At 39.6% G+C, this 21,760-nt stretch overlaps 1 pseudogene; it reads right to left on the minus strand.

Annotated features, from left to right (window-relative positions):
• Positions 1 to 6,894: 6,894 nt before the first annotated feature.
• LOC126728777 (tropinone reductase homolog At5g06060-like) lies at positions 6,895 to 8,809 on the minus strand (annotated as a pseudogene).
• Between the last annotated feature and the right edge of the window lie 12,951 nt (positions 8,810 to 21,760).

Consider the following 21,760-nt stretch of genomic DNA (forward strand, 5'->3'; position numbering starts at 1 on the left):
TTCAGATCAACAATCAGGACCACAAGTACTCAGCTTGGTTTTGATGAGCTCTCAACCTTGTTAAATGCAGAAGAAGAATCCCTCAATGATGGATTAGAGGTTAAAGACTCTATCTTTGCTATGGCTACATCAGCTAATCAGAGGTCAAATGGCAATGGTTATAATCACAACCAAAATAGAGGTAGAGGCCGAGGGAACTTTAATAATAGAGGAGGAACAGGTGGTAGAGGCTCAAATGGTTAGTCTTCTTAGTTTAATCCTTTCAACCACTTCCAACAAGGTCAACCCAGTTTAGGTGGTCCTAGATCAGATAGGCCTATATGCCAAATTTGTGGAAAGCTTGGTCATTTGGCTGTAGATTGTTATCACAGGATGGATTATGCCTATCAAGGCAAGCATGCACCTGCAAAGCTTGCAGCAATGGCCACAACCTTAAATGCTTGCTTCAAATAGGATCAACCCTGGCTTGCTGATAGTGGAGCAACTAATCATGTCACAACTAGTCTTAATCAGCTCAGCTTCCCTAAGCCATACACCACTCAGGATCACCTTACTGTTGGTAATGGACAAAACCTACCTATTACTTATACTGGTACTATTCTTATTCCATCTTCTTTCTCTGATATTCAACTTAATAATGTCCTTAGAGTACCCTCAATTGCTTCTAACTTTGCTTCTGTTCATAAACTTTGTCATGACAATCATTGTTGGTGCTATTTTGATGAAAATATTATTTCCATCCAAGCCTTGGGACACAGGGAAAATTCTCTACCAAGGCAAGAGTGAAGGTGGAGTTTACTCCATCAATACTCATCATGCTTCTTAGCTTCTCCCATTACATAGAATCTGTAATAATGTTTCTAGGTACCCTGATTTCAATAAGACACTCTAGCATATGAGACTTGGCCATCCTAATGATCAAGCCCTCAATTGTTTGTTTCCAAATGTCAAGTCTGTACAAAATAATGTCAATCTTGTGACTCCAACTTGTACTTATTGCTTATATGGTAAAATGCACAATATTTCTTTTCCAAACTTTCAATTTAAAGCTTCTGCTCCTTTTGAACTTATTCATTCTGACTTGTGGGGTCCTACTCCTACTTTATCTGTCAATGGTTTTAAGTATTACATCTTATTTGTTGATCACTACTCTAGCTTTAGTTGGATTTATCTGCTAAAGTCCAAATCTGAAGCTTTTGATAAGCTTGTTCAGTTCAATGCTATGGTTGCCACTCAATTTTCTTTGAAAATTAAAACTTTTAGATCTAATGGAAGGGGTGAATTTACTTCCAATGAATTCAAATATTATTTGTCCAATCATGGTATTTCTCATCAGATTTCTTGCCCTCATACCCCTCAACAAAATGGAGTTGTTGAGAGGAAACACAGGCATATCATAGAAACTGTTATTGCTCTTCTATCTCAGTCTTCTTTGGATTACTCCTTTTGGTCTTTTGCAGCTCAGACTGTTGTTACCTTGATTAATTTGCTTCCTACTTCTGTGCTTTATTGGAAATTTCCTTGGTTTACCCTTTACTCTTCCTTCCTTGACCTTACTCATCTTAAAATCTTTGGGTGTGCCTATTATCCAAATCTGAGACCTTGCACAGCTCATAAACTTGAACCTAGGACTAGGGAGTGTATCTTCATTGGCTATCCTTCTCAATCTAAGGGTTACCTTTGTCTTGATCTTCACACAAACCGTGTTTACACTTCTAGACATGTGGCTTTTGATGAATCCAAGTTCCCTTTTGCATTACCTGTTCAATCTGTGTCCACCAATACTTATACTCCCACTGTTCCTACTTGGTTGTCCAATCAACTGTACCTCCACTCTACCAATCAATCCTCATTACTAGGTCCATATCCATCTCACTCCCTTAGTCTATCACATTCCAATTCTAGCACATCTTCATCTACTACAGATTCCTCCCTCTTACCTGATATCACTCCTACTCCTCTTCCTTCTCCATCCACTTCTCTACATTCTTCATTACCTTCCACTGGCACTAACACTGTCCCTTTACCTGTTTCCACCCTCACTAATCCTGTTTCTTTACCTCTCTCTCACCATGACTCACCTCCACCTGTCCCTTTACCTCTTCCTACCTTTAATTCCCATCCTATGCAAACTAGGTCCAAGAGTGGCATTACCAAACCTAATCCCAAACTTTGCTATAAGGCTACCATTGACTATACCTATACAGAACCCCTTTCTTATAAAATTGCTTCTATCCTAGGTGGTGTGAGGCAATGGCTACTGAGTTTCAAGCTCTTCAAAGACAGTAGACCTGGTCTCTTGTTCCTGCTCCTCCACATGTTAACTTGGTTGGCTGCAAATGGGTGTTCAAGCTTAAATTGAATAGTGATGGTTCCATCTCTAGGTACAAGTCCAGACTTGTAGCTAAAGGATTCCATCAACAAGCTGGTGTGGACTTTCATGAAACCTTTAGTCTTGTTGTTAAGCCTGCAATAGTGAGATTGGTTTTGGCTATTGCTATGAGTTGTAGATGGGAGTTGAGACAACTGGATGTGTCTAATGCGTTTCTTCATGGCTATCTCAAAGAAGAGGTATATATGCATCAACCCTCTGGATATGTGGATCCTGTTCATCCAAATTATGTATGCAAGCTTCACAAATCTCTCTATGGTCTCAAACAAGCACCAAGGGCTTGGTTTGAACAATTTGCCTTCACTTGCTTCATCTAGGCTTCACTACCTCCATGGCTAACAGCTCCTTGTTTGTGTTTTGCTCAGCTCACACCATCATTTATCTCCTTTATATGTGGATGACATCATTGTTACTGGAAATGACTCCACCCAAATTCATAATTTGATTGCAACTCTTGGTCAAGTATTTGAACTCAAGGATTTAAGGCCTCTTAACTATTTCTTGGGCATTCAAATTACTAAATCCACTCATGATCTCACTCTAACACAGACTAAGTATGCTTTTAATGTGCTTCATAGGTTTCATATGGAGAATTCCAAGCCAACCAAGACTCCCTCATGTCCTTCAACTCGTTTAGTTCCTCATGATGGTGTTCTTCTTTCTAATCCAACTCAGTACAGGAGCATGGTTGGTGCTCTTCAATATTTGACCTTTACTTGTCCAAATATTGCCTTCAGTTTCCATCAATTCTGTCAGTTCATGAGTCACCCTACCACTACTCACTTTAAAGCTACTCAGAGGGTCCTTCTTTATATCAGAGGCACTCTCCATTTTGGGCTTTCTTTTACCCTAAGGCCTTTGACTCTTTCTGTGTTCTCAGACGCAGATTGGGCTGGGTATCCTACAGATAGTCAGTCTACAACAAGGTTGCTTATGTTTCTTGGGCCCAATCCCATTTCCTGGTCTGCTAAGAAACAGAGCACTATGTCTCGTTCTTCCACAAACCTTAGCAACTACTGCAGCTGAACTGGCTTGGCTTCGTACTTTGTTCAAGGAACTTCACATTTTTCTCACTCACATTCTTGTCATTTGGTGGGATAATGTCTCGGCTATAGCTCTTTCTGCTAATCCAGTTTTTCATTCTTGCACCGAACATCTAGAGGTTGATTACCACTTCACTCGTGAGAAAGTTCTTCGGAAGCAATTACGGATTGGTTTTGTTTCAGGTCGTGACAATTTTGCAGACATCTTTACTAAGTCCCTTCTTGCTCCTTCGTTTCTTCTTCATCGGTCCAAACTTCTAGTTGATTCTTCCCCCATCAGTTTGAGGGGGGATGTTGAAGTAAGGAAGACGAAGTCTGAAAAGAAGAAGGTTGAAGAAGAAGCCTAAAACGACTGCGTATTGATTAAACTAAATGCATCGTTTCATTTAAGAGCATACGCACCAAACACACCGTTTTACTTAAGTGATGACTTCATCAGAAACTTAATAAAACAGTGTCTTAAGTGTCCGTTTAGTTTGGGCACAAAATTCAGTTAGTTAGCCTTAACATAATTCCTAATTTCCAGGGACATAGTTACAGATATTTTTGAGGTTTAGTTATAGATATTTTGGGTTGTTAACTTAAGCAATTTAGGCAGATTCTTGTTGTATATAAATAGCTCTATGAGCACGAGTGTATCATTATGTAGAAAATATTGAAATTGAATACAAGTCTTCCATTCATTCTCCCTCTCTCTCTCATTCTGTCTTTCTCTTACTTTCTTGCTCTTTCCTTCATTTTCTCATGCTTTTCTTTCTTTGTGATTTGTATTTCTTTGTTGGTTCAATTGGTGATAGTCTTCAGAACTCAGTTTACTAGTTTCTGAGTTTTTAATCATTTACACCCAATAGGCATAGATCTAAGAGGCAAGTCAACTAAAATTCAAGTATTGTTTGACAATATTGAGCCTGTTTTATCTATGAATACATCTTTCTAAAATGCAGCATCTCTAGGATCCGTAACTTCTAATAAGATAGGATTCTTGAGAGCAAAGTATCATTGTAACCATCAGACCTCTTGACCTTGTGTTTAATTATAATCTTTTTTTTTTTATTATTATTATACTTACACAATTTATAATTTCTCAACATATTATATTACTTCTCTCTCAATATATTAAATATTACTAAATTTGTTTTCTTTGATAAATTTACTTGTGATTTAATAAATTAATTAAAAGTGATTTTTTTTTTAATTTAATCAAAATGATTTATACTTGAAGGATAATTATACAAGTTTATTTTCATGCTTATTTATGTCTTATTATTTTCTATTAACCTTATCATGAAAATTTATTTGAAAGTTTGTTTCAATTTCTTTATAGATATTTTTAGTCAATCTTGTTAATATTTACAAATTTAATACAATTATTTTTATTTTTATTCATTACTAAATTAATTATGACATCATCATAGTTCAACCTTGATCGAACATCAGTCCTACCTTAAAAATCTTGAACCTCTCCCTTTACTGATTCTTTGAACAGTTCGGGTCTGAAAACCATATTTTCAATTTCTTTTTAGCATGAAAACAATAGCCTAAAACAACACAAATTTAGAATCCAAGTTATTCTCTTTCCTAGCTCTTCAACTCCTCATGGCTCATAGGTTAAGTTCATGCATCATGAATTTCTTTTTTATTTTCCAAAGCATAGACATCCCATTTTTCACTTGATAACAAAAATTTCAAGATTGAGGCAAAATGGTAATTTCATAAGGTTGGGGTAAAATGGTCATTTCATACATCCAAGGGTAAAATTATCATTTTACATGCTTATAAAATTGTCAGTGGTTCAATTGAAACATTATCATAGTCATGTATGCATTGGAAGTTTATATACAAGATAATTTTGGAATTTCTAATTATCAAAATTAACTATATTTTTTCAAGAATAAATAATTAAATTGTTAACTTGGAATACCTAGTCCCAATTGGAATCATCCCCATCCAAAATCCAAAATAGACCCTATTCTAATAAATAAATAAAAAAATCATGGATTTATCCTTTTAAAATACCAAAACACGAAATAAAATAATAAAACCCTTAAAAAAATCTAAAAATCTAAAAGTTAGTGTTGCAGAGTGCTTATCGGAACCTAAATTTGTGCTTGAAGTGCCAATTTGGCTCCTTTGTATGTCGATCAGCACTTGAAGGAGTCAGATTGATTGACACTCTGATTTTCACTTTTTGAATATTTTTCATTTGTTCAATTTTTCCTCGGAGATTTTTTCCTAATATTTTTCTAAGGATATATGCATCATTTTATCTCCTAAAAATGAAATTCCACAAGTTTTTATAACTCAGAAAAATTATTTTTATAAATTAATGTACTTATTCAAGGAGAAAAGGGACTCTTTCTTTAGGTTAATTTGAAATTTTTGAAAAGTACTGATTAGAGAGTCCATCTTCCACCTCTGTAAATACCTCTAAAAGCCACAAAATTTAGAGGAAAAAAAAGGGCATAATTTTTCCTCATTAAAAAAAACCTCCTTTTAACCGTGAAATAATCTACTATCCATCTATTGAAAACTTCCATGCAATTCCGAACCCAAAAACACTAAAAATTATCAACCGTAATGCATTTTATGCACCATAATTAAACACCATGAAATTCATCACTCTTAATATCCGTTTGGCAAAGATTATTTTTGCCAACTAATTTTACTATTCAACTTATTTTTTCTACTATTCACACTATTTATGAGTCTCATTACATTTTTTGATATTATCGTGGATTCTACTTACTATTTCAGCTAAATTTTACCTTTATTTACAATAATTTTAGCAAAAAAATTTCAGTTTCAGTAAAATAAGCAGATCCCAAACGGATCCTTAAACCAGTCATCCCATCCTTATAATAACTTGACCCAAAGGCTTTTTAACCATTCTTCGATCAATTTTCAAGGCCTAGTCTCATTAGGCAAATCTGGAAAAACAGTCACCCATTGTCCTCAACAACAACAACAACAGCTAGCCGCCAAGGCACCAACAACACATTTACTACATTACACCTAAGGAGAAGGTTTATAGATCCTCAGATGAAAACGGAGATATGATCATTGCCATGAGTAGCAATTCTGAAGAAGATGCTAGACTCCTCATCAAGAGGTACTGCATGCATGTACGTAGTATCTCTAAGTCGGTTTTTGTTTTGGTTTTAATTTTGGTATGAATGAAATTTCTCTTTTTTATATCATGAGATGGGATTGCATGTTATGATTAAATTTTGCATTCAATTGTAAATCTTCACAGGAGGGATGAACATGAAAATTATGATTTTTGAAAGTATGATCATATGAATTGATGAACATCAATATTAAATCTTGTCATATTACAAAAAATTCAGTATCATCTTCATGCATGATTGACCAGAATTCAGTATCCCACAAATTCAATTTGTCTTGAAATTCAGAAGTCACATTTTTTAAGCTGGAATCACCGATTATTGCACCCAACATCAAGCATGAACGCATTTACAATGTCCCATATATTGCCCAGTTAATTAGTGCTGAACAAGGCACAGTTGGGTAATATTGTTACTTTCTTGGTACATATACCAATTGTAAATGAGTAAATATGTAATAGAAAGATATCATTATTACAAAATTGGGGGTTTCTAATTGAAAGCAAAAGTAGGGACCATGATAAGTTTAAGACCAGGTTAAAAAATATCCAGTGAAGTTAAGCATAGCAGTAGTGTCACAAAATTGTTGCCTCTAGTCACGACTTGGGTTGAAGCCGTTGACAGACAGACCGACCATCAACGCAAATAATCTGGCCAGTGATATAAGATGATGCTGGCATGCACAGGATGCTACCAAAGATGAGACCTCCTCTAGATCTCCTAAGCGCTTCAATGGAGTGCGGGAAATTACCTCTTCCAAAGGAAATCACATCACGATGTTGATCATGGACATATATATGTACTTCTTCCTCTCAAAAAGTACATTTGATAATGACCATATGTGACCAGTGGACTAATCACCAAACAAGCTGGTTGGTTTGATTAGAGATTGAAATTGGGGTTCCTTCAATTCAAAGCAAATTGATTGAGGTAAAAGAAAATTACATTTTCCACAAGAGATGTTTTGATGTACCATGGTGCAACAGCATTGGTCCTGATATTGTCTTTCACCCACTCGCATGCCAAATTCTTCGTGAGCTGATTCATTGCTCCTGAAAAATGTAAAGTGAGACAATTATCACAAACTGTGAAGTAGACACAATAATACTTTTTTCCTTAGGAAATTAGTAATAGAGGCTCAGATAATTATAAGAGCTTGTACTTTTTTCAATTTTTCTTTCATTCCCTGAAGATTAGATCGTATGTTTACATACCTTTAGTTGCTCCAAAAACAGACATGTTTTTTAGTGACACCACTCCAGCAACAGAGAAAATAATTACAATGCTTCCTGCTCCAGAGGTCTTCAATAGGGGGTGTGCTAGTTGGCAAAGGTGGTAAACAGATTCAAAGTTGATTCCGAATATAGTATTCTTCAGCTGAGTACTCAACTGTTGGTTTCCTTATATTCGTCCCAGCATGATTAATCTACTCCAAAAATTGAAGTACCTTAATTACAAATTTGGTAGAGAATAAGTGAACTTCACAATGATCCATTCAAATTTTGAAGCACAAAAATCAGTATTTATAACTTTGTAAGAATAGTTGTAATGGAGTTCCTGAGTACTTCAAATATCATATTATTGAAAAACTAACATCTAAGATTACTCAAATTGGGTTCTCTAATACATTAAGGAAATGAATCTTTTCTTTTTGTTCACCATATTATAATGTTAATTCTTAGTTGGACCAACAGGGTCACACGGTAAATCAATCAGTATATCAACATCTAGGAGATCAGTAATAATTATAATAATCATAAATCAAAGTTATCAAACAGAAAAATTTTGTAAAAAGAAAAACTGAAAAACACTAATGAAGAACAGTGTCTCCAGATTAAGCTACATGGATGGGATGAGGGGCAACTCACGAGGATGTTGAGCTTGCCATTAAATATTGAGGAGACAGCAGTGTCCATTAGCCTCTCTCGTTGAGCTTTAGACAATACGTCACAGACTGAACCAGTTACTACAAAGCCTTTACCTTCCCAATCCTTTAAACATCCACTATGCTCGGCTTCATTATGAGAACAAGTATGCACCGTTACTCCTAGTTTGGCCATCTCCTCCACAATAGCATAACTGAAACAAACAAATAAAGAAACAGAAAAATGAGATAGAAAATAACCCGATGATTCCTCTAGTTCCACCAGTTACAAGAGCGCTCATTCCCTTTAGAGACCATCTACTATCTGCCAGAGCCATGCTTTTCCACTTCAACACTCTTCCCTCTCTATCAGGAACATCAAACAAACAAAAGAACCAACTGTGTTGGAATGAATGGTGTGGTTAGTTAACAAATGAAGAATAATATAATAAAACTTAGTCTAAATCCATTAACGTAAGCTTTTGAATTTAGTGGCATTTCTATATGTTATCTCACGACATCAAGGTATTTTCATTCTTTAGCGTAAGACAAAGGTCAAGAAGACAATACCCAACTCACACGAAACATGAACATCTAAATTTTTTTTTTTTTTTTGTTCTGTCATCTACCTTAACATAAATGTCTAATTTTCATTTGGATGGACTACAAAAACATTTGAACAAGAATCCGAAGCAAATTGCCTACGTAGGAAAGCGCGTTTGACAAGAACAGCATATGATTCCTTCTTGTTTTCTTTTTCTTTTTCTTTTTTTTTTGGTTAAAAGGTCCAAACAAGTTAAATTAACTTACAATTCCTTGTTGTTTTCTCTTTGTCCTTATTTTGGTTTAACAAGACTTATTTAATTGCAATGACATAACCTTTAATTTGGCTCTTCATCTTCTTGTTCTTTACAATGGAATATATTATTACCGAGGAGAATAGAAGGAAATTAAATGTTATGTAGTTCGTTCATGGTGATGCCGAAAAATAAACAGTAAGCCACACAGTCCTCACGTGCTTGAAACAACACATGCACAACACAAAGAGAGAAGACCTCACAGAAAGCACCTGTGTGGTGCTGGCCAAATATCCTCCGAATATCAAGTTAGAACTTTTCACAATTCTAAAGTACCAGAGCTGGGGTGAATTATGCGTATCTTGGTTAGTGAGGGTATTGGGGCTTTTATAGTAGAAAAAGGTTGACATCTCTTTCCTTGGTTTAGAAGTCTTTTCCTTATAGGAGTCCTCATGAATGTATTTTTCAGAATCCTTTCCTTATAGGAGTCCTTTTGACCAATATTAGGCGTGGGGCACAAGAAATTTCCTTATACGTATGTGTGGAGACCAAGTTAGGGTTACGTCAGAACCGTCAGTCTCGCTCATCCCTTCATCATTGGCAGCGTCAACTTTCGATCCCCATTCTAAGTTAATTCCATCAGCTTTGTAGACTTTCTGTTTGTCATGTGTTGATAGACGCAAGACTGATGGATTGGTTTGGAACGTCGCTCTATGCCTTGTCATGGGTAAGTTCCAATATTACAAAATTATCCTTATCAGTTGCCCCCTACTTCATAACCTCGTCAGCTAAAGTTGACGGGTTGCGGAGTTCAGTTTTTTGTGACTTCCATTTATTTAATTTCATTTATTCAGGAATAAGGAAGAAGCATTTATGGGTGTTTCCTCGAGCAGCCTGCATTAATTGCTTGAACACGTGTCGCATTCCAACTAGTTCCGCTTATGGATGAGGGTGTCGCTTCATCTTCCGCGCACCCTTTAATTCTATATATATCTTAGTTTTTTCCCATTCTTCCCATTTTATTGTCGATCCAGAGAGAGAACTTATTGTTTGGAGAACCTTGCTCCCGTCGTCTTTTTACACTCTTCATCCGTTTGTTAAGACCGTCACTTCTCCTAGAGATCGTTTACTTGGTAAGTCTTCTCTTCTTTTCTCCTATCTATCATTTTCTGCGTTTTAGTTGATAGTGTAGATTTTTAGTGAGGCCGTCAACTTAGGTACTTAGAATAACTCTGTCGCTTATAGGTAAAAAATGTCTAGGGGAGCAATTAATGAGCAGTCGTCAGTCCGTAAAGGAGTAAGCTACAACGAAGTCTACCAAACAGGACAGGAGCCTAAGGAGGGCCATTCTTGGTCGTCAGAAAGAGAGACGTCAGCCCGTTCTCCTGACAAGGACGAGGAAAATTACATGGGAGATGAAGACGAGGAAGAGATAGACGAGGGAGAAGTTGATGGTGAGGGAGAGATTAAAGATGACAGGGTAATGGACGAAAATGACGCGGATGATAGGACCCCCGAGGTTGGGAGTTGGAGAAACCCTGGAAGTGGGCACACTCATCCATTCATTCTTCCTCAAATGTGGACTGTCAATGACTTCCTACCAAAGATGATGACCAACATTTTTAAGAACTTAAGAGACCGTTTCCAAATCCCTGATCACATACCAATCCATCTTCCTGGGAAGTTCGAGAAGTGCTACTCTGGAGAGACGGCGGATACTGGTATGTATGACGCCACACTCATAGCAAGATTGAGGCTGCCACTGACGGCGTTACACCATCAGCTGGCTAACTTCCTTGGTCCGTCCGTCAACCAGATCGCTCCTAATGCCTGGAGGATCTTTATAGGGGCGGAGATCTTGTGGGGTCGTCTAAGTGGAGGGAACCATCAGCTTATGCTAGACGAGTTCTTCTGGTGTTACTGACCCCAACACATTGTCTCATCACAAGGGATTTATCACTTTGCTGCTCGGAAAAAAGTGCTGAGGCTTATTAGACATGCCGGACTCCAACAGGGATTGGAAAGGCAGATATTGTTTTTGTCAAAGGGACAGATTTGGTATGTTGTCCAGAGGAATGAGATACAATGCCCCATGGTTTTGATAACACTTGGAGCATTGTTAAGGATTCAGGTTTAATGTCGTCATCTTTTTTCTAACTTTTTAGTCTTCTTGCAAGTGTTCTAATGTCATCATTTTTCTATTTCAACTAGTGTCCGCCCATCCATTACCGACGAGCAGGAGGCCTTCATCCAACGAGTTCTTGAAATTCCATTCGAAAAGCGCAAGTGCAGGGATTTAATTACCCTTAATACACTACACGCGTGCTGTGGTGGTCCAGAGCCAACCCTGATAGCTCGTAGGCTAAACACTTACTCTCATCATCGTGAGTATTTCTTATTTCCTTCGTCGCTTTATTCTTCTTTCTTTTACTTCTTAGGCGTCACTTAAGTTTATGCTCGTCACATATCCTTTGCAGAAATGGAGGCTGCTAGGTTGAGGGTGCAGGTGTGCACATCCGCTACTCAGCAGAAGAAGAAAGAAGAAAATAAGACAAAGGGAGATGGGGTGTCCTCGTCAGCTCTAAAAGCCGTCGAGAAGGGTGCGCACAAGAGAAAAGTCGATAGGAAGGACGATCGTCCACCCAAGAAGCCTTCTGTTACTATTAGGGACAAATCCCTAAAAAAGCCGACACCCTTCAAGACTGGCCTCGGCGTAAGTAAGGGTTTGATGACGTCATTGGGCCCTGCTGCTCAGGGACCAGACAGTCGCCTTTTCACGCACAAAGACTACGCCATCAAGATGGTGGGATCCATCATCAGAGATAAGGATGTAGACCCTTATGCTGAGCAAGGGACTGACGAGTTAGGGGTGTCAGGCCTCTTTGATCTTACTCGGGTACGTTTTTCTTTGCGTTCAACTTTCTTACTTACTCATTTGTCTAGTAGCTGACGGCTATTGTGCCTTGTAGGTGTTGGTGCGTATGAAAGCTTTGCAAGATAGGGGCGTCGCCAAAGAAGGAGTGATTGCCCACTTGCATAAGCGCATAGAGCTCTTGACGGACGAGGAAGAACAATACAAGGGTGCCATTCGCTCTCTTAATAAGGAGGTAAAAAATCTGAAGGGTAAGCTGGAGGAGGAGGGTCGTCAAAGAATGAGTGAGCAAGATGCGAAGGAGAAAGTAGAGAAAGAGCTGGCGACCCCTCTTGAGTAGGTAGAGATGGCTAGAGCGGACGCTGTAAATGACTACAAGGCCTCTCAGCCATTCATAGATTTTTGTGGTGGATATTATGGTGAAGGGTTTGAGGACTGCCTTAAGCAGGTTAAGTCCCTCTACCCTCACATGGATTTTTCCACGGTTACTATAGACGAGCCCCTATCATTAACTCCTACTAGCGACACTGTCTAGGAGGAAACTGACGACTCCACGGAGTCTAATCCAAAAGATGGTAATGTCGTCCTCGCCCAGCCAGCCACAGATGCCCCCGTCACCTCTCTGGTCCCGTCCACTAGGCCCGTGAACGTCGAAGACCCTGTTGCCGAGGAGAAGATTGATGGGAACTCTCCAATCCTTCCAGCCTCATAGTTTTATGTATTTTTCCTTTTGATTTGCTCTGTTTTTAAGACTCTGTAAAATGCCCTGCTACTTTTTGGGCTTGATTTGTAGAGATTAAACTTTATGTTGATTTATATCCATCGCTTTGGGTGTTTGTTTATTGGCACGTGTATGTACCTCATGGACTTGTCTATTTTAAATTTTGATTCATCCATCTTGAACTAATGTTTGAGAGTTAATAAACCTTACAATGGACTCATCCACTTCGCGGACCCGTCCATAGGTCTATTCTATTGGTCTTGTCAATTTTAATAAGATGAATTCGTAATCTGTTTGATTAACTTGACAGCTTTGTTGACTATGTTATGAGCCCTTCTTTGTTGCCCACCTTAATTATTGATTAAAACGCCATCGTGGAATAACTTGGGCTTTATAAGTCCGTTTATATCAACTATTAATCCATCAACCTTATGGGTCATCTTATGAACTTGCCTGTGAACTCGTTCACTTGCAAGTTTATATACTAGTGGATTTTATGATAACAATGGATGAGCTTGCCCATTCCTCGGACTTTTTGGTGAACTTGTCCTTTTTGGACTAGCATTAATTCTTTTGGGCTGAACTCGTCTATTTTATGAGCTTACAAATAAACTCGTCTGCTTTTAGGGACAACCAAGCTCGTCAAATTTATGGACTAAGCAATAAACTCGTTCATTTTGTGGACTAGGTAATGAACTTGTCTTGATGATAAACTCGTCCACTCTGTGGACATGATGATTTTTCATCCTCCTAGGATGAGGTCGTCCACTTTGTATTAAAAACTCGTCCATTTCATAGACTCGTCCACTTTATGGACTTAACAAAGTCGTCCACTTTATGGACTTAACAAAATTGTCCACTTTATGGACTTGTAGAAAAACACATTAGTCATGTCTGAATAACCTCCTCTTATTATGATAACCCATTCGTAGAAAAGTAGTTCTCTAAAAAAACCTGCCCTTTGGGCTTAAAGAAAGTATTGTAGCAAAACAAAAGTAAATGAAAAAACTGAGGAATATTACTGAAATTAACTAAGGTAAACTAGAAATAAAAAGGGGTTGTTCTTCATGCCCTCATCATTACTGGTAGTACTTCCGTAGGTGCTCGGTGTTCCATGAATGTTGCAGTTTTTGTCCGTCCAACATCTCCAAGTGGTAGGTGTCCTTCCTCTGCCATAACATGATTCGGTAGGGTCCTTCCCAGTTGGGGCCGAGCTTCCCCTGGGTGGGGTCTTTAGCGACGCCTATGACCCTCTGTAAAACGAGATCTCCGACCTGAAAGTCTCTGTGTTGGACCCAGGAGTTGTAATGCTTAGCCATGCAGTCCTGGTACCGTGCGAATCTTTGTTTGGCTGTCGCTCTAACTTCGTCAACTAAGTCATGCTGTAGGCGAATAGCCTCGTCATTCTTGCTTTCATCATGACTGTCCACCCTGTAGCTTGTAAGTCCGACTTCGGCTGGAATGACTGCTCCGCTCCCATAGGTTAACCGAAATGGAGTCTCTCCTGTAGGCGTTCTCGCTGTTGTCCTATACGCCCATAATATGCTTGGCAGCTCTTCAAGCCATATACCCTTTGCCCCCTCAAGCCGAGTCTTAATAATTTTTAGCAAGGATCGGTTGGTGACTTCAACCTGCTCATTAGCTTAAGGGTGAGCAGGGGAGGAGTAGTAATTCTTGATCCCCAACTGCGAACAAAAATCTCGGAAGGCGTTATTGTCAAATTGTTTCCCGTTGTCTGAAACTAAGACTCTAGGGATCCCAAACCTGCATACGATGTTTTTCCAAATGAAACTTCACATGTTCTTCTCCGTAATGGTGGCCAAGGCTTCAGCTTCCACCCATTTTGTAAAGTAGTCTATACCCACTATCAGGAACTTTAGCTGTTGTACCGCTATGGGGAATGGCCCCATAATGTCTAATCCCCACTGAGCAAATGGCCATGGGGCTGTCATGAGGGTTAATTCTTCGGATGGCTATCTGATGATATTGCTGAACTTTTGGCACTTGTCACAAGCTTTGACATAAGTCTGGGCATCCTTTTGCATGGTGGGCCAATAGTATCCTACTCGCACCAGTTTGTGCACCAACGACCTCGACCCCAAATGGTTTCTGCAAATCCCTTCGTGTACCTCTCTCATGACGTAGTTTACTTCTTCAGGTCCCAAGCACCTTAAATATGGGCAGGAGAAGCCTCTCTTGTACAAGACGTTCTTTATTAAGACAAATCACGTTGCTTGTACAAGACGTCCTTTATTAAGACGAATCGCGTTGCTTGTACCTTTAAGTATAAGGCTAATGGTGTGGTCCAGTCATTTTTAGAACCTATCTCCTGCACATCATTCGAATCTATTAGTGGAGAAAGTTGAACAAAAGAGAGTACATTATCAAGGGCGATCATATATTCTGCTGACACGGCTTTGGCAAGGTGGTCGGCTTGTTCATTCTCTCCTTTGGGAATTCAGATAATTTTGGCATTTTGGTCTTCTACCCTTTTTCTTACTTGCTCCAAGTATTTCTTCATTCTTTCACCCTTGCACTCATAATCCCCGTTTACTTGGTTGGTGACGACCTAAAAGTCGCAGTAAAGAACTACGTTTGTGGCTCCAACCGCTTTGGCGAGGTCAAGCCCTGCCACTAAAGTTTCGTACTCCGTTTCATTATTGGTGGTAGGGAAATTGAGGCGGATCATACATTCAATCTTGTCTCCTTTAGGAGAAAGAAGCACAATACCTGCACCCCCCGCTTGCTTGTTGGACGACCCGTCTGTATGAGTACTCCACTGAGGGTCCTTAATTGCCCCTTTGTCTTCACCATTGGTGAACTCCGCTATGAAGTCAACGACGACCTGTCCCTTGATAGCGGTACGCGGGCGGTATTGGATGTCAAACTTACTCAACTCTATTGCCCATAGCGCTAGTCGACCAGTAGCTTCAGGATTACTCATCGCCCGTCGTAAAGGCTTGTCGGTTAGGACAATCACTGTGTAGGCTTGAAAGTATGGTTTGAGTTTGCGGGCTGCCATAATCAAAGCGAAGGCGAGTTTCTCCATGGGTGGGTACCTTTCCTCTGCATCGCGAAGCGCCCGGTTGGCGTAGTACACGGGCTTCTGAACCTTGTCTTCTTCTCTGACTAAGGCCGCACTGACGGCTGCAGGGGAGACAGGTAAGTAAAGAAAAAGCTCTTCCCCGGGTTGTGAAGGACTCAACAGCGGTGGGAAAGAGAGGTAAACCTTTAAGTCTTCGAATGCCTATTGGCACTCGCCAGTCCACTTGAAGGACTTCTTCAGCATGCAGAAGAAAGGTAGACATTTGTCTGTTGCCCTCGATACGAACCTGTTTAGCGCTGCTATTTTGCCGTTGAGGCTTTGCACTTCTTTCATGTTTCTTGGGGGTGCCATCTTCATTATGGCCCAGATCTTGTCTAGGTTGGCCTCGATACCTCTCTAAGACACCATGAATGAATCCTAGGAACTTTCCTGCCGTTACTCTGAAGGTGCACTTGCCTGGATTGAGCTTTATTTTGTAGGAGCGAAGGGTGTCGAATGTTTCCTTGAGGTCTTCCAAGTGATCTTCCTCCCTTCGAATTTTCACCAGCATGTCATCAACATAGACTTGGACATTTCTACCAATCTGCTGTGTGAACATCTTGTTCATGAGCCTCTGATACGTCGCGCCCGCATTCTTGAGGCCGAATGGCATTACTTTATAACAGAAGAGACCTTGGCTAGTCACGAACGAAGTTTTCTCCTGGTCTGCTTCGTGCATTCGGATTTGGTTGTAATCCAAAAAGGCGTCCATGAAACTTAACAACTGGTGTTGAGCCGTAAAGTCAACTAGAACATCAACCCGCAAGAGGGGGTAGCTGTCTTTGGGGCATGCTTTATTTAGGTCGGTGAAATCTACGCACATCCTCCACTTTCTGCTAGCTTTCTTAACTATTACTACGTTTGCCAACTAGTCGGGGTAGTAAACCTCCCTAATGAAGTTCGCTTCTTGCATCTTGCAAACCTCTTCTGCTATGGCTTGATCTCGCTCTGGGGCGAACACTCGCTTCTTCTAACTGATGGGTGAAAAGGAAGGCGACACATTCAACCTATGCACCATGACCGAAAGGTCTATTCTTGGCATGTCTTCGTGGCTCCAAGCGAATACATCCCGATTATTTCTAAGAAAAGTCATAAGTGCTTGGCGGATAGTTAGGCTGGCGAGGGTTCCAATCTTGGTTGTTTGGCCAAGCTTGGAGTCGTCAAGAAGTATCTCCTCAAGCTTTTCAACGAGCTCTATCACCGTCCGGTGTTCTTCTATGTTCATAGCTTGGAGGTGGTTGTCCATTTTCATCATGGCTACGTAGCATTCACGTGCAGCCACCTAATTTTCGCACAGTTCTCCTACTCCGTAGTCGGTAGGGAATTTGATCATTGGGTGGTAGGTTGAGGTTACGACCTTCCATGAATTGAGGGTGGGTCATCCAAGGATGGTATTGTAAGTAGACGAGCAGTCGACCATGAGGAATGTTACGTCCTTAGTGATCTACTGAGGGTAGTCACCTACCGTTACTGATAATGTGAGCGCACCCAAGAGGAATACCCTTGTTCCTCCAAAACCAACGAGCGGAGCATTCGTCGGAATCAATTGCTCTCTATCAATCCTCATCTGCTAGAATGCTTGGTAGTATAGGATGTCCGCCGAGCTACCATTGTCGACCAACACCCGGTGCATGTTATATTCCCCTACTCGTATGCTAACAACAAAGGCATTGTTGTGCGGGTGGTGAAGACGTCGGGCATCTTCTTCCGAGAATATGATGACGGGGTTGTCTATCCACGCCATCTTAGGTACTAAACCCGTCAGCTGGACGTTTTGAACCATCCTGAGGTAAATCTTATGGGATTTTTTGGACGACCCCGTAGTTGTTGTGCCTTTTATGATCATTCTTATATCTCCTACGGGTGGTCTAGGATGCCCATTATCCCATCGGGGGGCCTGCTCTTGGGGAGGTGGATCCGTTCTCTCCCTATTGACGAACTTCTGTAATTTCCCTTGCCTGATGAGGGCTTCGATCTACAATTTCAAGTTGTAGCAATCGGCTGTGTCATGACCGTGGTCAAGGTGGTAGCGACAATATTTATCTTTAGATCGCTTATTGGGATCTCCCTTCAGCTTTTCGAGGAAGGTTAGAGCCCCTTCGTCCTTGATTTGCATCAGGACCTGGTCGATCAAGGTAGTCAATGGGGTGAAGCTCGTGAACCTACCTGCCGGGGGCCTAGAGCGCTTGTCATCCCTTCGTTCTCCCGTTCTTGCCATCTTCCATCCTCTGTCTTGCCGTGTGTCTTCCTGTCTTTCCCTCTTCTTAGGTCTTTCCTCACAAGATAACAGTGCATCTTTAGCATTCATGTACTTGGTGGCCCTGTAAAGTACGTCCGACATGGTTTTCGGGTCGTTCTTGTATAAAGAGAACAGGAACTTACCCTTCTGTAACCCATTTCTGAAGGCTGCTACAAGTATCTTGTCTTCGGCCTCATCAATCGAGAACACTTCCTTGTTAAAACGGGCTATGTAGGATCTCAGTGTCTCGACCTCTCGCTACCTAATGCTCATTAAGCATGCAGTAGACTTCTTATACCTATGCCCCCCCCCCCCAATGAAGTGCGAAGTGAACTGGGCGCTCAGCTCCTTAAAAGTACTGATGGAGTTAGGCATCAATCGGCTGAACCAAATTCTTGTAGGACCCTTCAGCGTTGTAAGGACGGCCCTACACATGATCTCGTCTGCTACTCCTTAAAGGTGCATCAAGGTCTTGAAAGTCTCTAGATGATTTAGATTGTCCTTGGCTCCGTCGTAGCTTTCTATTTGCGACATATGAAACTTCTGCGGTAGGAGGAAGGATTGACGACCATGGTGAACGGCGAATTGGTTCGGTGGACTAGATCATCAAGGCCGTTGGACACCCGTCCTTTGAGGGTGTTCATCATAAAGTCCATCCGTTCTTTCATCATCTACATCTCCACGACAATGTGGGGTGGAGCCGTATCAGTGACGGATGGACGGCTCATGTCTTGTCGTTCTGGTCTGCTTGGGGCGTTACTACCTTTCAGCCCTTCTTGATCTCTTCTCTCAGCACTGGTACCTTCTTGGTCTTCCTCTTGGGTATCAATCGCTGCGTTCTTCTGCCGTAGCTGTTCTTCTAGGTCCTGATTCTGTTTGGTGACACGTTCCACTACTGCAGTGAGGGTTTAAACCTGCCTTTCCATGGCAGTGGGTCACGGCTCGTCTCTCTAAACGTTGCTAGTTATTGCCATCGAGCAAGTAAGTACCATGCAACTCTTTGTCTGGGAAGCGATAGTATGGCTTACAAGTTGCTAAAGTTCTTTCCCACAGACGGCGCCAACTGATGATGCCGAAAAATCAACAGTAAGCCCCACGGTCCTCACGTGCTTGAAACAACACCTGCACAACACAAAGAGAGAAGATCTCACAGAGAGCACCGGTGTGGTGTCGGCCAAATATCCTCCGAAGATCAAGTTAGAACTTCTCACAACTCTAGAGTGCCAGAATTGGGGTGAATTATGCGTACCTTGGTTAGTGAAGGTATTGGGGCTTTTATAGTAGAAAAAAGTTGACATCTCTTTCCTTGGTTTAGAAGTCTTTTCCTTGTATGAGTCCTTATGAATGTATTTTTCGGAATCCTTTCCTTGTAGGAGTCTTTTTGACCAACATTGGGCGTGGGGCACAAGAAATTTCCTTATACGTATGTGTGGAGACCAAGTTAGGGTTACGTTAGAACCATCAATCTCGCTCATCCCTTCATCATTGGCGGCATCAACTTTCAATCCCCATCCTAAGTTAATTATGTCAGCTTTGTAGACTTACTATTTGTCACGTGTTGATAGACGCAAGACTGACGGATTGGTTTGGAACGTCGCTCTATGCCTTGTCATGGGTAAGTTCCAATATTACAAAATTATTCTTATCAGTTCATACTGTTTAGTTTTCTATAAAGAGAATCAGGGTTTGAATATCTTTTTATCACTTGTAACAATTAAATTCATAAAAATAATAATAAAATAGTTGAATATGTTTATTTTACTAAAATAATTATGTGCTTAGGCCATAATTATGTGCATGCGCTTTTTTTTAATCTTTTGCAATCAAACATGTCCCATGATTTGTCTATGTAACTGTAGGGAATTCATGTTGGTGAAAGCTATCATTATCATTTATTTTATTTATTTATTTTGAGATTTAAGTTTCTTAACTAACATATTATCATTAGCATCACCAGGAAAGTGGTTGACAATGAGAATTCCTTAGAATCATCCACCGTGATTTGGCACAATTAGAATACACACAAAAGTATCTTTTTTATCTTTAACTAGTCGCTAACCCGTGCGATGCACGGGATTGTTTTAAATCAAATGTTAACATGTTCAAGTTTAAACATTTCTCTAATTTCAATTATTGAAAGCTAAATTGGCTCTAATATAAGATGAAACATGTAATTGTGATGAAACTATCAAAATATTACACATAAAATCATTAAAAATGAGATAAATACAAATATTATGAAGTAATATATTACAATAATCATAATGTGCTCTTACATTTGGTTTAATAAGTATTACAAAAGAACTGGTAAATAGAATAAATATACAATTGTGCTTACATCTTCAAGCTTTATCCAATGCTTTTCAAGAATCTATTTCCTCCCTTTCTTAGGCTCTTCTCTTTTCTCAACTTCTTCAAGCTACTTAATTTTTCACCAAATTAGTATCAAGTATAACACCAAATTATACCAATTCATCAAAGATTTATAATTTAAACCAAACACTCTTAATGTCAATAAATTTCATAATAACCCCACCCCAACTATTGAATTATTAAAAAAGTTCAATATGTTTATAATCTTCATGAAAATAAGTATTCCATTGGATTTGAAAACTAACACAAGAGTCCACCTCTTGTACTTGGTGAAAATGTGAAAATGTGAATTTGGTGCGCCAATAAAAAAATTGACACTTAAGATTGTTGTGTATTTAGGTGTGAGTGTATGTGCCTCGCTAGAGTTTCCTGCTACTAAAAACCTCAAACTTTTTAACACTTTGAAATCACTATTCCCAAATAAGTCATTTTAATTTTTGTTTTAAGTAAATTTACAAAAAAAAAAAGTGTTTTTGTTTTTGTTTTCTTAACTCCAAAAAACAACGTAAGAGGCACAATGGGTTTTGGCCTTTCCAACCTCCCTCATGTACCCTTTAGTATGTATGATTTGCCGTATTCAGTCACTAGCTCCTCCTGTGAGAACCGCCACCACTACCACCTTTGTTCTTTCCAAAGAAGGCATTCTTGGGTTTTGGGATCTCATGGATGTCCATCACCTGAATTGTTCTTTGCCTTTGGCTTCACCAAAGTAAAACACACAAACACAAACAGCTTCAGCATAAGCCCAAATTGATGAATCCAGTAAAATTACAGTAGAGAAGAAAAGAAAATAAGTGAACCATTTTCAACTTCTTTGTAATTCTCTTGAAGCCTTTTTCTTGCTGAAGCCAGTTTTTCAGAGTCAACATCCTTTTGTTGATGTTCTCTTTGTATCTGTAAAATCCCAATGAAGTGATTCAAATTCAGTTAAATAACATTCACAATCCATTTGGTTGGCAAGAAATTAAAAATATCTTGAACTTCAGACTATTAGGGAGCATCATGGGAAAACTTACACCTCCCATTCAATTGAGCTAAACTAAACTATTTGATGCAATTGAGTTTAGTTTCGCATATTTTGGAATCAATTCCTTCAAAAACTAATTTTCTTACTCAAAATGATAATCAACAAGACATTGGAGCTAGAGACTCTTAATTTGGTATTCATACATTTTGATGTGTCGAGGCAGAGACAGGTGCTGTTCTAGGAGGAGGAGCTTCTTTCTGAGGAATAACTTTCTACTTTGGC

The sequence above is a fragment of the Quercus robur genome, chromosome 1 (assembly GCF_932294415.1).
Source record: "Quercus robur chromosome 1, dhQueRobu3.1, whole genome shotgun sequence".
In the NCBI taxonomy this organism is placed as follows: domain Eukaryota; kingdom Viridiplantae; phylum Streptophyta; class Magnoliopsida; order Fagales; family Fagaceae; genus Quercus; species Quercus robur.